The sequence below is a fragment of the Sebastes fasciatus genome, chromosome 12 (assembly GCF_043250625.1).
Source record: "Sebastes fasciatus isolate fSebFas1 chromosome 12, fSebFas1.pri, whole genome shotgun sequence".
NCBI lineage: Eukaryota > Metazoa > Chordata > Actinopteri > Perciformes > Sebastidae > Sebastes > Sebastes fasciatus.
The window spans coordinates 7727462-7741659 of record NC_133806.1 but is presented as its reverse complement, the minus strand read 5'-3'; the positions used below and the strand labels follow the sequence as shown (position 1 = coordinate 7741659).

General features: G+C 41.6%; 1 protein-coding gene across 16 annotated transcripts in view; it reads right to left on the bottom strand.

The window, feature by feature from the left end:
- Positions 1-14198, bottom strand: part of mef2d (myocyte enhancer factor 2d) — a 116214-nt gene that overhangs the window by 80189 nt on the left and 21827 nt on the right. The window contains exon 1 of one of the 16 annotated variants that reach the window (XM_074652933.1): positions 4260-4466. The exons of 14 other annotated variants lie outside the window; for them this stretch is intronic. The gene's annotated coding sequence lies outside the window, so the exon portion shown is untranslated. Of the gene's footprint in view, positions 1-4259; positions 4467-14198 lie in introns of those variants that run through there. One more of the 16 variants, XM_074652937.1, reaches the window with a different exon arrangement.

Below are 14198 nucleotides of genomic sequence, written 5' to 3'. Positions count from 1 at the left end.
CCCTTCCATCCCCCCCCCCACTCCTCCTCTTAACCAATCATGGGTGAGTCTTTGGAGAGGTGGGAGAGAGAGGGGAGGGCTGATGCAGTGCAAGGGCAGCACTTCTGAGGTGGTGTTGGTGGTGGTTTGGGGGATGGGGATGGGAGGGGCGATGAAGAGATCTGTGCCTCTCGGCTCGTGAATCACACCCATGCTGCCGGGCCGCTGTCAATACCGCAGTCTACCCTAGCACGTACACACACTCCAACACAAACACAAACAACCACACACCCACGCATTTAACACGGGGCGCCCTAACTGTCACTGATCCACCGTTTGCGCTCATAGCCTCTGGCATGAATACAACAAAAATACTTTCATTATACCTGTAATACACCCATGCACGTACATGTGAGTGCACGCATAGATGCCTTTTGTCCAGCCGCTCAGGAGGAATGTGGAGCAGAGAGGACTTGTTGGCAGGTCACACAATACTTGTAGTGTGGTTTGTTGTTGACTCTGAGACTTGGCCCTGTCACCGACGTGGACTATGCAGTTTGACCTGTCAGGTTAGGCACTAAACCCACTCTCACGAGGCACACCCATCCCTGAGAGATGTGAGGTGAATGGATGACCCAGCGGAACAATGAAAGGGAGAGATGTCACAATTAGGAGAGGATGTTTCTGTTTACTTGTTATTGTTGAGAGCAAAGCTGTTCACCTGGTAACAGTTCATGCACTGATTTAAACCAATGCTAAAAAAAATAAAATAAAAATAATGGTACTGTAATGAAATAGTTTTGGAGAAATGCATCATATGAGCTTATTAGGGCCTCAAGCACTATCAATTAGTTTTTGGTTAATAATTTAGTGTGTAAAATGTCATCTTCAAATTGTTTTTTACAGATGAATCTGTTGCTAACTAATTAATAATTTGTTTTTCTTATAAAATGTGATAAAATAATGAAAAAATGTCTCAGAGCCCAAGAAAACATTTTAAAACTAGGGCTGTCAAAATATTTAATCACGATTAATCGCATGATTGTCCATAGTTAATCACAATTAATTGCAAATTAATCACACTTTTTTGTATTTGTTCAAAATGTACCTTAAAGGGAGATTTGTCAAGTGTTTAATACTCTTATCAGTGGCCAAATATGCTTGCTTTATGCAAATATATGTATATATTTATTATTGGAAATCAATTAACAACGCAAAACAATGACACATATTGTTCAGAAACCCTCACAGGTACTGCATTTAGCATAAACAATAGGCTCAAATCATAACATGGCAAACTGCAGCCCAACAGGCAACAACAGCTGTCAGTGTGTCAGTGTGCTGACTTGACTATGACTTGCCCCCAAACTGCATGTGATTATCATAAAGTGGGCATGTCTGTAAAGGGGAGACTCGTGGGTACCCATAGAACCCATTTACATTCACATATCTTGAGGTCAGAGGTCAAGGGACCACATCCTTCGCATCAAGCTAGTATGACATGACATGGTTGGTACCAATGGATTCCTTAGGGTTCTAGTTCCATATGATACCAGTATCTCCACTCTAGCTTTAAAACTGAGCCCGTTAAAACCTAAAAGTGGACTGTGATACAGTAAATGCAAATTCTGTTCTGATTGCATAAAAAAGACAACAGTTTTCCTAAGATAATAAAAATTGCAATATATCGCCTTGCTTACAGAATCGCGATATATCGCAATGTATTGAATCTTAACCCCATAATGATATGTATTGTATCGCCAGATTTTTGCCAATACACAGTCCTTTTGACCAACAGTCCAAAACCCAAAGATATTAAATATCTAATGGTATAAAACAGAAAGAAGCAGCAAATCCTCACATTTAAGAATCTGAAATCAATGAATGTTTGGTATTTTTTTCTTGTTAAATTACTTAAACAATTATCAATATTGTTAATGATTAATCTCCGGATGATCAGCTAATCTTTTCAGGAGTAGAGCTCATAGTGGAGGAGTGAAATATAAAGCAGAAATGACCAGAGGTCAGAGAGAAAAGAGACAAAAATGCTCCTGAAAACGGAGTATCTCCTTTAGATTGCCATTTAATTCCATTCCATTAAACCCAAGCACTCAATCCAAGAACCCAGTGGGGTCAGGTTGATTTGTGTTTTGACAGACTGTCCTGTAAAAGGCCACAGGTTCAATCCCAGCAACAGCTGCTTGTCCCGTGTCAGTGTAGAGCAGCAACTTAATCTGTTGATTATTTTGTTAAATTAAATTTAGTCTAACGAGTGCTTTTTACAAGTTCCCAGAGCCCCAAATGATGTCTTCAAACTGCTTATTTGCCAACCAAATCCAAAGGATTAATCAATTAATTGACGGAAAATGACTCCAATAATTCTAACAATCATTCATAATTGTTTAAACCACTTAAAAATCAAAAATACAAATAAGTGTCTGATTGCGATTTTCAGCTTTTCTCCATTTTATATGATTGTCAATTGAATATCTTTGGGTTTTAGCTTGTTAGTTGGAAAAACTTGACACTTGAAGATGATCCCTCGGGCTCTGGGAACATTGTGATCTTTTTTGATTAAATGACAAATCAAAAATAATAATCTCCCATTAAATCTGTGAATATAACCCTTAGCTGCAGTCCTAAACTAATCGATTAGCTGAAATTATACATCCGCAGTTTCATAAAAGTGAGAGTATTTGATGAAGTTATGATTAATGAAGACCTACTGAATACTTGTTTGGCCCTTGCTTGCTTACGGATCAGATCATTTATAAACTGCACACACAGGGTTATGGAATGTAAAGTGAACTTTCTAAGACGGTTTACAGGTTTCCTCCCTCACAGCTTTTCCCATCGTTTTCAATCTTCGGCGGTGCGAGAACAAAAGGTCTGTGACGGAGAAAAATGCCCTCTAGACAAAACACTGATGACATCAATGTGACACTCGAGGACAGAGGGCGTGCACGCCAGAGTCGGCGTGTGTAGCAAAGTTTGTCATCACCAGTCGAACACGTTTTCATCAATGAGACGCAAGAGCCAGTCAGACGAGATCACTTAAATACAGCCGTTTTATCACAAGTACTATCAGGTTTATTTTCATGAACGCAGGTGAGTGGGAGGAGAAATGCTGTTGGTATAGTCACAATAACACCTGTCTATCTAAAGCATTCGCCACTAACTGTTTGGTGAGATTAGCTATGAAGTGTGGCCAGGAGGCAAACCAATAAACTTGTAGAAACAATATCATAAAAGGTGCAGACAAACCTCAAGACAACTCATTCTCTGTCATGATGTCAAAATTAAACGCTGACGTCTAGTGAGCAGCCAACCGCATTGTGCCACTCAGAGGATTCGTCTAACCATCTCTCACAAATCTGCAGTTTGTGAGAGTGATCCTTTACACTTCGGAGATTTGTTACAGAGGATATAGAGGCAGACAGACCATTTCTTATAAAAGTAAATGAAGATAAGGCAGCTATCTCCCGAGCTCTAAAAGAATACCTCAAGGCGACTGAACATGGATAAACAACTTCCTGCTATTTACTTTCTGTTTGACTGACTTGACTTTGAAAAACCAAGATATAAGCAGAGCAAACACGGTGAAAAAAAAAATCGACACATCTTCAAAGCATTATATTAGTGTGTACTTTTGAAGTGGTGTAAGCAGGTGTCAAGGGCGCGAGGATCATGACACTCGCTCGCTACAGTAATGGCGGCGTAAGCCTTCAATTCCAGAAAGAAAAAGAACAGGTGTGACGTTATGAGCTGCACGACAACACAAGCTATCAACCATAAATCTTCCCAGCAGACCCCCCCCCCCCCTCCTCTGCTCTCGAGCCCCTCGCAGCAGATTTCGGGGCTGAGGAAGGTGTCAGCTCGGCGGCTCATGATGGAGAACAGTCCCAACAGCAAGTCAGCTCGCACTCCTCCCTATCTAAAGTCCTCAGAGGCGCCAGCAGTGCACCCCACCGGCCGATGGCTTCCCGGGCTGATTAGAGAGCTCAGAAAGCTCAGAACATTTCAGAGACTGTCTTCTTGCACTTCGGCTTAAATCAAGCATGTGAAAGCTGAAAAATGTTAGTTTTCGCCAGAGAAGTAATGTGAACACTTAAAAAAAACAGCCATCAAGAATGACATTTTCTCTTGAAGTAATTATGGTTTAGAGCGAAGCGGCGTTCATGTCAATTCAAACCAATTACATCAGAGAAAACACACACACACACACACACATACACACACATATACTTAAGAGCAGCGATGTCTCGATTGGTCGCTCTTACCGTCAAAGATTAAAGATGCCAAAAGGCGGTATGGAAGTGCTCTGACACAAACAGAGGGAAATAAAAGTCTGGATTCTGGATTGAGGCCAGTTAATTTGAAAAAGATTAGTCCAAGTGAGAGATCACAGAGGGATACAGTCCTGACGAGAAAGAGGGTCCAACTCAGAGCAGCACATGTGCCATCGACTGCTGCAGAAGTGACAACTGCTGGTGGAACGCCTCACTCTGGACGCCCCAAATTACCCTTCTCACTGGACACCCCCAGCCCCCCCCCTTCGAACCCCCTCTCCTCTGCTGTTGCTGCTTCTTGTCACCCCACCACCACCAAGCTCAGTACACTCCACCCCCAACTCCGCACCCACAAACCCCTCCCAGGTCACCCTTTGCCCTAATATGCCTTCAGCAACTGTCACCAATTTATCATCAGTGTCTGTGTTGGCAATTGAGGTGCTTGTTGTCCGGCTCTTTAAAGGAACGTTCAGCCCATTTATGACAGATCATGTATACTCTAGGGCCACAACTAACGATTATTTCCATCATTGACTGATCTGTCAATCATTTTTTTTACATACGATCGATTTGTCACAGTCTATTAAATGTCTGAAAATTACCAAAAATGGATGTTAAAACATCCCCAGAGCCTGAGGTGACATCTTTAAATTGCTAGTGTTGTCTGAGAAACAGTATAAAATATTACAAAAATATTATATTTTAAAGCAAATGAAACAGGGGAAAAAAATCAGCACACACTTTCACTGAAGAAGCTGAAGCTTTTATCATTTTTACATGATAAAAGACTAATAATCAGTTATCAGAATCTTGACTTCTATTTGTTTCCATACAGTAAAAACAATTATCAGATTAATAATCTGTAATAGTAATAGATCACAGTAAAGAAGTCTATACTTTTTGCCAAAGTAAAATTGTTATGAAGCAATTAAAACATCAATCTGCATTTAAGCTGCATTACCACGAAACACTAGTCATTTTGACAAAAGTACAAAATTGACAAAAAAATAATACAAACTTGATGTTAATGCTGGTGTGGAGCTGAAATGAGCAGTTGATGAATTAATATGAAAATTAATTGCTAACAATTTTGATGATCTTTTATTCGTTTAAGTCATTAGTTAAGCAAAAATGGCAAATATTCCCCTGGGTCCAGCTTCTGAAATGTGAGGATTTGCTGTTTTTCTCTGTTTTATATCATTATAAATTGAATATATTTGGGTTTTGAACTGTTGGTCAGACAAAACAAGACATTTTAAAGATGTCATCTTGGACTGTGAGAACTTGTGACAGGATTTTCATTATCTTTTCATATTTTATATGCAAAATGGCATTTTTTAATCAACATTAAACTAAACTGACTATAATCATTAGATGTTACACAACTTAAGCAGGTTTACATGAGTTTTTTTTTATTATGAGATGAATAAAAATCAATGGCTGCCTGGTATGAAAAATATTATGAAAAATATTTGTTTGAAAATGGTCAACAAAAATGTAGTAAATGTGTGTGTGTGTGTGTGTGTGTGTGTGTGTGTGTGTGTGTGTGTGTGTGTGTGCGTGTGTGTGCGTGTGTGTGTGTGTGTGTGTGTGTGTGTGTGTGTGTGTGTATGTGTGGGGCAAGAGGGTGAGGGAGTCACTAGCTGCCTAGCTAAGTGTGTCAGATCCTCTTTGCACACCAATCTGTCCCTCGTGCACATGTGTGTGTACATCCTCCATTTGGATCATGAGCTGCTGGCAGCGGGACGGCAGCTGCCTACATACCTTTTGTTCCACTGGACCCTTCAAGGCCCCCCACACCCACAACCCTGAAATGTACACACACACACACACACACACAGACACACAGCACCATCACACAGATATACACTTGCATGCTCAGCTGTCGGAGAGTTCAACAAACCGGTAATGTCTCGTGCCCCTCAGCCCAAACTCTCCGCACTCGTTTCTAAAATGACTCCTCCGCTGTCAAACTTCGCCGGCTGCACGGCACGTCCCCCCTCGCTGTCAACTCTGATGAAGGCCGCCGCTGACGGCTGTGATCCGACGCTAAGTCCAAAGCTGTGGAAATCAAATCCTCACAGATCCGAAGTTGGTGAGATACAGTTAGATGGCCGCAGAGAGGACTGTAAAAGGAGAGATTGGCCGTCTGTGACTGTTTGCGACAGTGGCTCCGCTTCCCAAGGAATGAATCTCAGCCCGTGCCCTTTCCTGACCTTGAAATCTCCGAGGGGGCCCCGGAGGGTGTGGGAAATGGGAGGCCAGGAGTCTGCTAAACAGTTGTGTCATTGAGTTTCCACACAACACAGCCAATGTATGTATGGGCGCAGGCACGTCTGTGCCCAGAGCACAACGGGTTAAACAAGGGGCAAAAATTCCAAGGGCCCATTTCGTCTCGAGGCAGTAACTTATATGGATAAATCTGAGAGGGGAGGGCAGAAAAAAAAATAACTCCCTTCGTCTATCAGGAGCAGGAAATCTGCCCATGGATGGGAAAAATATACACCACCACTAAACAAAACAACCCTGATGCCAGAGCGTTGAGGACACAATTACTTCCACAACAAACACAAGTAATGGCCTTATCTCGCAGACCCTTTTCCAGGTTTCTCCCCCGCTTGCCATCCACATTTGTCGTCCATGTGCACGGCCGCCTGGGGGGGGCCTCCATGTTGAACACAGGGTGTTGGCCCGAAGCCTAAAATGGGGATCTACGAGCCTACCTCCGCTCTTCCTGAGACAAACGCGAGCGTCGGCCAAGACTGTGTGGTGCTGGCTACATGTGGTGGGGATCCGGCACCGAGGAGAGGAGGGGGAGGCACAAACACCGAGAGAAAAGATATCTATTCTCTCTCCTTTAACAGAGCGGTCAGAGGAAGCAGCTACTTTGCCCAGAGGCAAGTGTATTTATGTTGAAAGGAAACACAGAAGCGTATAAGCTACAGCCCTCATGCATCCGCGTAGCTGCATATACACGGGCACAGTTGTAGATGTCTTTTTGTGTTGCTGTTCCATGTGAAAGGTGGGCCACCTGAGTGATGTGCCATCACAAAGACAAACTCAAGAGGTTTTGTTGAAGACAAGCTTATTTGGTGCTTTGTCTTTGTACCAAATGACTAATACGTTTGTGAATAAACATGATATGCTTTCAAGGGTTTGACAGTGAATACCCTGATTATGCAAATCTGCCTCCACCCCTTCAAGGATGGGGTAAATTAAAAAAAATGACAAAGCTCTTCTCTGGTGTGGCTCTAGTGTGAGCTTTTCTCTCGTGTGTGTGACCTACATTATTGAGGAATTCTTCACATTTTTGACAAAGAGCATAATAAAGCTCACAAGATGCACATACAGAGAAAATCCACATCCACACATTATCCATCTACACTCCATATTACGTGTGCCAGCATCCACATCAACAAGTGTTGACCAGGCTTCTCGTTCATCAACACTTTCACCGCAAAAACAAATTTGACACCACGACGCTGGAACACTGACACAATGAATGCTTTACTTCCACTTCATGTTGGACGATTTGAAAACCATTCAGCAGGTTGGTCCTCTGGGGTAACAGCTGTCCCAAAGCGTCTTTAGTGGATCAAACCAATTCACAGTCCATTTTCACCCATTGACTTCCATTTAAGTCTGCACCATCAAAAACAACATATGATCTAATATTAACAGAGTTTCCAGCAGTGTCTTAAAGCGTGGTGGGCCAACTCGCCTGAAATTAAGATCACCAACACTAACAAATGAATACACGAGGCATAATTTCACACTGGAAATACCAGGTATTAAGGAGTATGTCTTAGGCCATTGTCTACAAACTAAACTGAGATGATCTGTCATGATCCAGGGGTCTTCACTCCATAAATACTAACAGTTTGATAGAAACACTTTATCTTAAAAAGGTGCAGTGTGTAGGATTTGGCAGCATATAGCTGCGAGGTTGCAGATTGCAACCGATTGGAACTTCTCCCATGTGCCAATCGTGTAGGAGAACTACGGTGTCTGATGCGAAAATGCAAATATTGGGATTGTCCGTTCTGGGCTACTGTAGAAACATGGCGGCCAGCTCCGTGAAGAGGGCCCACACGGTATGTAGATATAAACGTCTCATGCTATGTTGCTTCAGAGGGAGCACAAGGCGATTCTGCATGTTTGGCAACTCCAAAAGGCAACACAAAGTAAAATCCTTTACTTGATTATCCTGAAATCCTGTAAGGTGAGATCAGTAAATTGCATTCAGGCCCCAGCTGGTTTTTCTACCAAAAAGGGCCAAAAACAGCCACCAGATCTAATGCTTGGAAGGATCGAGCCGGACACGACAGTTTGTGTGTCATGCTTTTAGTTTCTATTCATCATCACCTCCTCTGGGTATGAAAGTGTCCCAAGACTGACATCAAAATCTAATTTGGGCAAATAAGGCAAATCCACAGCCTCTGCGTTAGTGAAGGTGGGATGTTTGCTGCAGCCACATTTGAACATTTAGGCTGATAAGACAAATGTGTTTTTTCACAAATGTCATTAAATGTTCTGGAAGTGTTAACACAATATTGTTAATGACTACATTTAATGTTCCCTTCAATTCAGTCATTGTTCCAAAACTCCGCCAAGGCCAATGCTACACCCTTCCACCACGTTGCATGGAAATCTGGCCAGTAGTTTTTCCGTAATTCTGTTGACAAACAGACAAACAAACCAACAAACTGAACTGAAAACATCACGTCCTTGGTGTAGGTAATAAGACTTGATTAAACTAAGGCTGTCAAAGTTAACGTGATAATAACGCGTTAGCGCAAATTTGTTTTAGCGCCACTAATTTCTTTAATGCATTAACGCAACTTGCAATTTTTAGGTTGTAGCGGGCTCAACTTTAGAGCTAGAGTGAAGATACTGGCATCATATGAAACTAGAAAAAAACTAAAGAATTCATTGGTACCAACCATGTCATACTAGCTTGTCGCGAAAGAGACTAAATGACGCTCCAAACTTCCCAAGGTCGCTTGACCTCTGACCTCAAGATATGTGAATGAAAATGGGTTCTATGGGTACCCACGAGTCTCCCCTTTACAGACATGCCCACTTTATGATAATCGCATGCAGTTTGGGGCAAGTCATAGTCAAGTCAGCACACTGACACACTGGCAGCTGTTGTTGCCTGTTGGGCTGCAGTTTGCCATGTTATGATTTGAGCATATTTTGTATGCCAATAAATATTTTATGACAATATTTGTCATTGTTTTGTGTTGTTAATTGATTCCGCATAAAGCAATATGTCTACTCCCATGTTGATAAGAATATTAAATACTTGACAAATTTCCCTTTAAAGTGCATTTTGAACAGATAAAAAATGTGTGATTAATTTGCGCATAATCATGATTAACTATGGATAATCATGCGATTAAATATTTTAATCAATTGAAAGCACTAGTTTCACCTCATGAGGACGCTCTGATGTTACATGACCCGCTTGTGTTGTTTTATACAACAGTACTTCTCCAGTATCGTGCATCTTTGCGTCACATCCAGCCCAGCCTGCATGGCTCTCCTAATCCAGGGAAGTGTGGTATCTCCCAGCCCCAGGAGCTGTCACAGCTAAAGGTTAAAGGTCAAGAGCAGCAAGACGAGCCCTAACAGACGCAGCAACCTGTTCCCTTCAACTGTCTGCCTCACTCAGCTGCCACCACAAAGGCTGCACCCCCCCCATAAAGTCTGTCTCTGCAGCTCTGATCCTTCTGCTTTTCCAGGACGACACCGTCCACTCGGACACAGGAACAGTTTCAGCGACACATTATTAATGTTGAAGTGCACTTTTAAAGCTTTTTTTGGCTGAATCTTTGTCTTAAAATATTAAATTATGCTGTTAAAAGCTGCTCTAAGGTGAAATCAATAAATTCTCTATTTCATAATAAGGACAACAAATCTCTTTAAATATATACATGCCTCCCTGAGTCCAGTACACTATTAGAATGTTTAATCTTTTTTCTGTCTCCTTGCCAAGCAACTTAAGGGAAACAGGACCTCGCTGTGTTATCCTAATTAATGCTCTATGTGTGTTGCTATATTATATTTTAATCTATCAAGTAAATTAAAGCCATAAATCACTCAACACCTGTGACTCCCACGCCAGCATGACCGACTGGAGAGTAGGGAGACGGCGGACGTTTAGCTTACGCCGACAAAAATAAGAGCAGGCGTCTGGAATTAAAGATCCATCGATGTTCATTTCAAAGACTTGTTTGGATTGTGGAGAAAAAATTCTCTTTTAAATGGTCAGTCTTGTTTGAAGTGCTGTTGGAAAAATCTTTCCATAGCCAAAAAAAAAAAGAGAGTCTCATTTCTCTGAATATAAACAGCCTGTGCTAGATACCACAAGACTAGAAAGTGTTTGAGGTGTTACAATCCTTTTTGCCAAGATTATTTCATGACCCTGTGTGACTGGAACTCGGTATCGAACCTCAATACTGGTGACTGACTGAAATGTGTGTCTGGTTAGATTGGTGGACATTTATTCTTTGATCTAGGGCTGTCCTGAATACCATTTTTTGGGCTTCAATGCTTTGGTGCCACATTAATGTACACACACGCACCTCTACACATAACAAACAGCAATATCCGTCTGCGAATAAATAATAATAATTAATGCTGAATATGAATGTTGAATAATGTTGTGGGATTATTCCTTATTTCATGGGCTATATTCATTATTATTACATACTTAACAAAACAAACAAAGCATTCTAATACTGATTTGGAGGCCGATTACCATGGTAACAGTCAAAGTTTCGAAGCATTCGAGTCAGCCCTATTTTGATCAGATAGTTCCTGGTTTAAATTAGCCTTCTAAATCGCCGCTCACATCTCAGATTTATTCAGTGATACAAATAGATCTGGTTGGAGAAATAGTCGACCAATCAGAGTTTAGCAGGCGGGATTAAGAGTGGGGACATCATCCTCCCACACAGCTAGTTAGCTACATCCATGAAAAATAGTGACAGAAAAATGATGACGAGCGTGGATGACATTGACACAACTATACGGGTTATTGTAAGTCCACTGACGGGTTGATATACTTCTTAATTGATCCTAAAGTAGCAACCATTACTACAGTTTTGTCTGCAGTGGCCGAATGGATACATCACTTGCTGATTGGTTAGGGCAATAATAAACCTCCCTCCCAGCGAAGAATCAAAGACGATTATGAAATTATTCGGGTTTTAGGAGCTTTCTTTTGATATGTATACAGCTCATTCAGAATATGCATCTCAATTGGGGTTTTTACTGCAGTTTGCAACACACGGCCTCCCGCCTGTTTACAGTCAGCTCTGTGCGTTGGACACAAACCAACTAGCCAACAGTTTGCAGAGATGCCTGTCCAAAAGAAAAGCCCACATTTCAAGTCAGAAGGAGAGACACACCAACTTTTAAACATTATGAAAGACTTGGATATCAACAGTTTATTTTGGATAGAAGGAGTCCTGTCCGTATTATTATGTATTATATTTTATTATTATTATTATTATGCAATTAATTATCCTGCAGGACTTAGGAGTTTTATTTAAAAAAAGATTTTTAAAAGTTTGTTTGTCTCCAGTTTAACTCTTGGTTCATTTTACCAACAAGAGTCAACTGAGCAGAGGCTCTGTTTCTATGGTTACCTGCAGTTTTATACACTGTGAGCTCTGATATTTAGAAAAAGGTGCTTTATCTGATGACAGGAACTGTGTTTTAAGGGGTCAGAGGATTTAAGTGATGAGACAAAAAAACAACATATAATTATGTTTGCATTTTTCAAATGAAAATACCTGAGAAGTAAATATAACTCTTTGACATGAGTAACATGAGTTATGAGCAGGCCATGACCACGAAGGGGCACAAGTGGACATTGCTTCATTTTAAGGGCTCACCAGCCAAAAAGGTTGCGAACCACTACGTTGTTCGGTTTAAACGGACACCTGACAGTCAATCAGAAATAAGTATATTTCCCATGAGCATGACATTAAATATAGAGTTGAGACAATTACTCGAGAAACTAATCGACAACTATTTTTATAATCAATTAATTGTTTCAGTCATTTTTCAAACATAAATGATAATAAATTGAATATTTGGGTTTGGGATGGTTGGTCAGATAAAACAAGACATCTGAAGAAACATTTATTTTTCAAATAGACGAATGAATATATAATTAGAATAATAGTTTGTGGCGTGCCCTAACAATTAAAGAAGGAGAGTAAATTAGCGGATAATGAACAGTCTGGCTCATCAGCAGAACACAAAGGACAGAACTAAACAGCTGAAAACACGAGACCGCATCAAAGAGTCCACCACGCCTCCAACTGAATCACTGTCCACTTAACTTGTTGACAAAAGTGATGCCACGAATCAAATGTGGAACTATTTTCCTTGCCAAATTTGCAAAAGCTGCTTCCAATATATCCAGCTGTTTATTTTTTTCTTATTTCTAGGTCGAGGCTTTTTGTGAAACCAACCAAAAATCTTTAATTTAAAACTGTCAAGTAGTCAAAGCTGTCCCTGAATACTTGTTTTCTTACTCTTTGATCAGATAACTCCTGATTTAAAATCAGGATATTTGACTATTTTATTTCGGCAAATCTCTCAAACAGCTGCTTTGTGTTACAACGACATTAAACACAGATGTATCAGAGAAGTTTGGCTTTTTTGGTTGCATGAAAAAATGTTTTGGATTTCGTAGATTAACGTGTTTATATCCCTCAGAGACTCGGATATCCTGTTGCCAGACTTCAAATGATAGCCAGCCCTCATCATACTCTGAAGATGTTAAACTTGTGTTTTGGGATAAAAGATCAAATTGTGACATTGTTCTGGAGACTTCCGAGGTTCTTGTCTCACAGTGTGATGCAGGCTACGTGAGCAGGAAAGGGACGAGGCAAGACCAGACCGTCATGGCGGTCGACGCAAGCACGAGGCACTGCGTTTTCCACAAACAAATCCCCAAAGGCGACAAGGCGTTTGATGTGCAATGGGGCGGTGAGGGCCACATGGAGCCTTCCCCCCCCTCCCTAACCTCCACAAGCTCCCTGACATTGACTAACACACACACACACACTTCTCCTCAGAAACAGCTGACATTTTAACAGGCTTACAACAGCTGACAGGCTACAGGTGGGGCAGAGGGGACCCTTCATAAGCCCTCCACCCCCCCTCCTCCTCCTTTTAGTGCCCGGCTCATAATTCCCCTCAGCAATCCACACACACATACACACACCTGTTGTGACTCCAGAGGAATTGTCCTCTGTGAAAAGCCTTCCTTCATACTGTATCACCCACCTACTCACACACAAACACTCTCCCCCTGTCAGTGCATTAAAACAGGGCTTTATGACCCTGCAGCGTGTGTTTGAGAGGCTCGGGAGTGTGTACACTGTGTCCGACTAACAACAGATGCTACCGTAGACCAGAACTGCGGGCTAAAAGCACTAAGCTCCTTTGCTTTGCTTCGCTGGAGCCGGTGGCGGCATTACGGCGAGGAGAAAACCTCGCTGTCATGTTAATCCATAATCATTTTAACCCACAATACCCAGGTTTTCACTTCAATCACCACTGTGTACACTCATAATGACAGTTTGACCATATGATGTGGCTCTTATAATCCCGAGGTCAGGCTCGAGTCAGGAAATAAATACGACAATAAATAATCGACCTCTGAGCCGACTTTATTATCGCGGGGTATTAATGTTTCCTCGATTGTTGAGGGTGAAACTTTTCAGACTCGGCAGCAGCGCGGCGAGATGCTTCCTTTGATGGAGACTGAAAGGCTCCGTCACAGAAGTCTTATTCAGGAATTTGGAGATGCCACCCCTCGCGAACATTCTCCAAACGCTTTTGTCAGACAAAGTTTCCTGCGAAGTGAATTGCGGTGGAGCGCAGGCGGGATATTTAGGACGA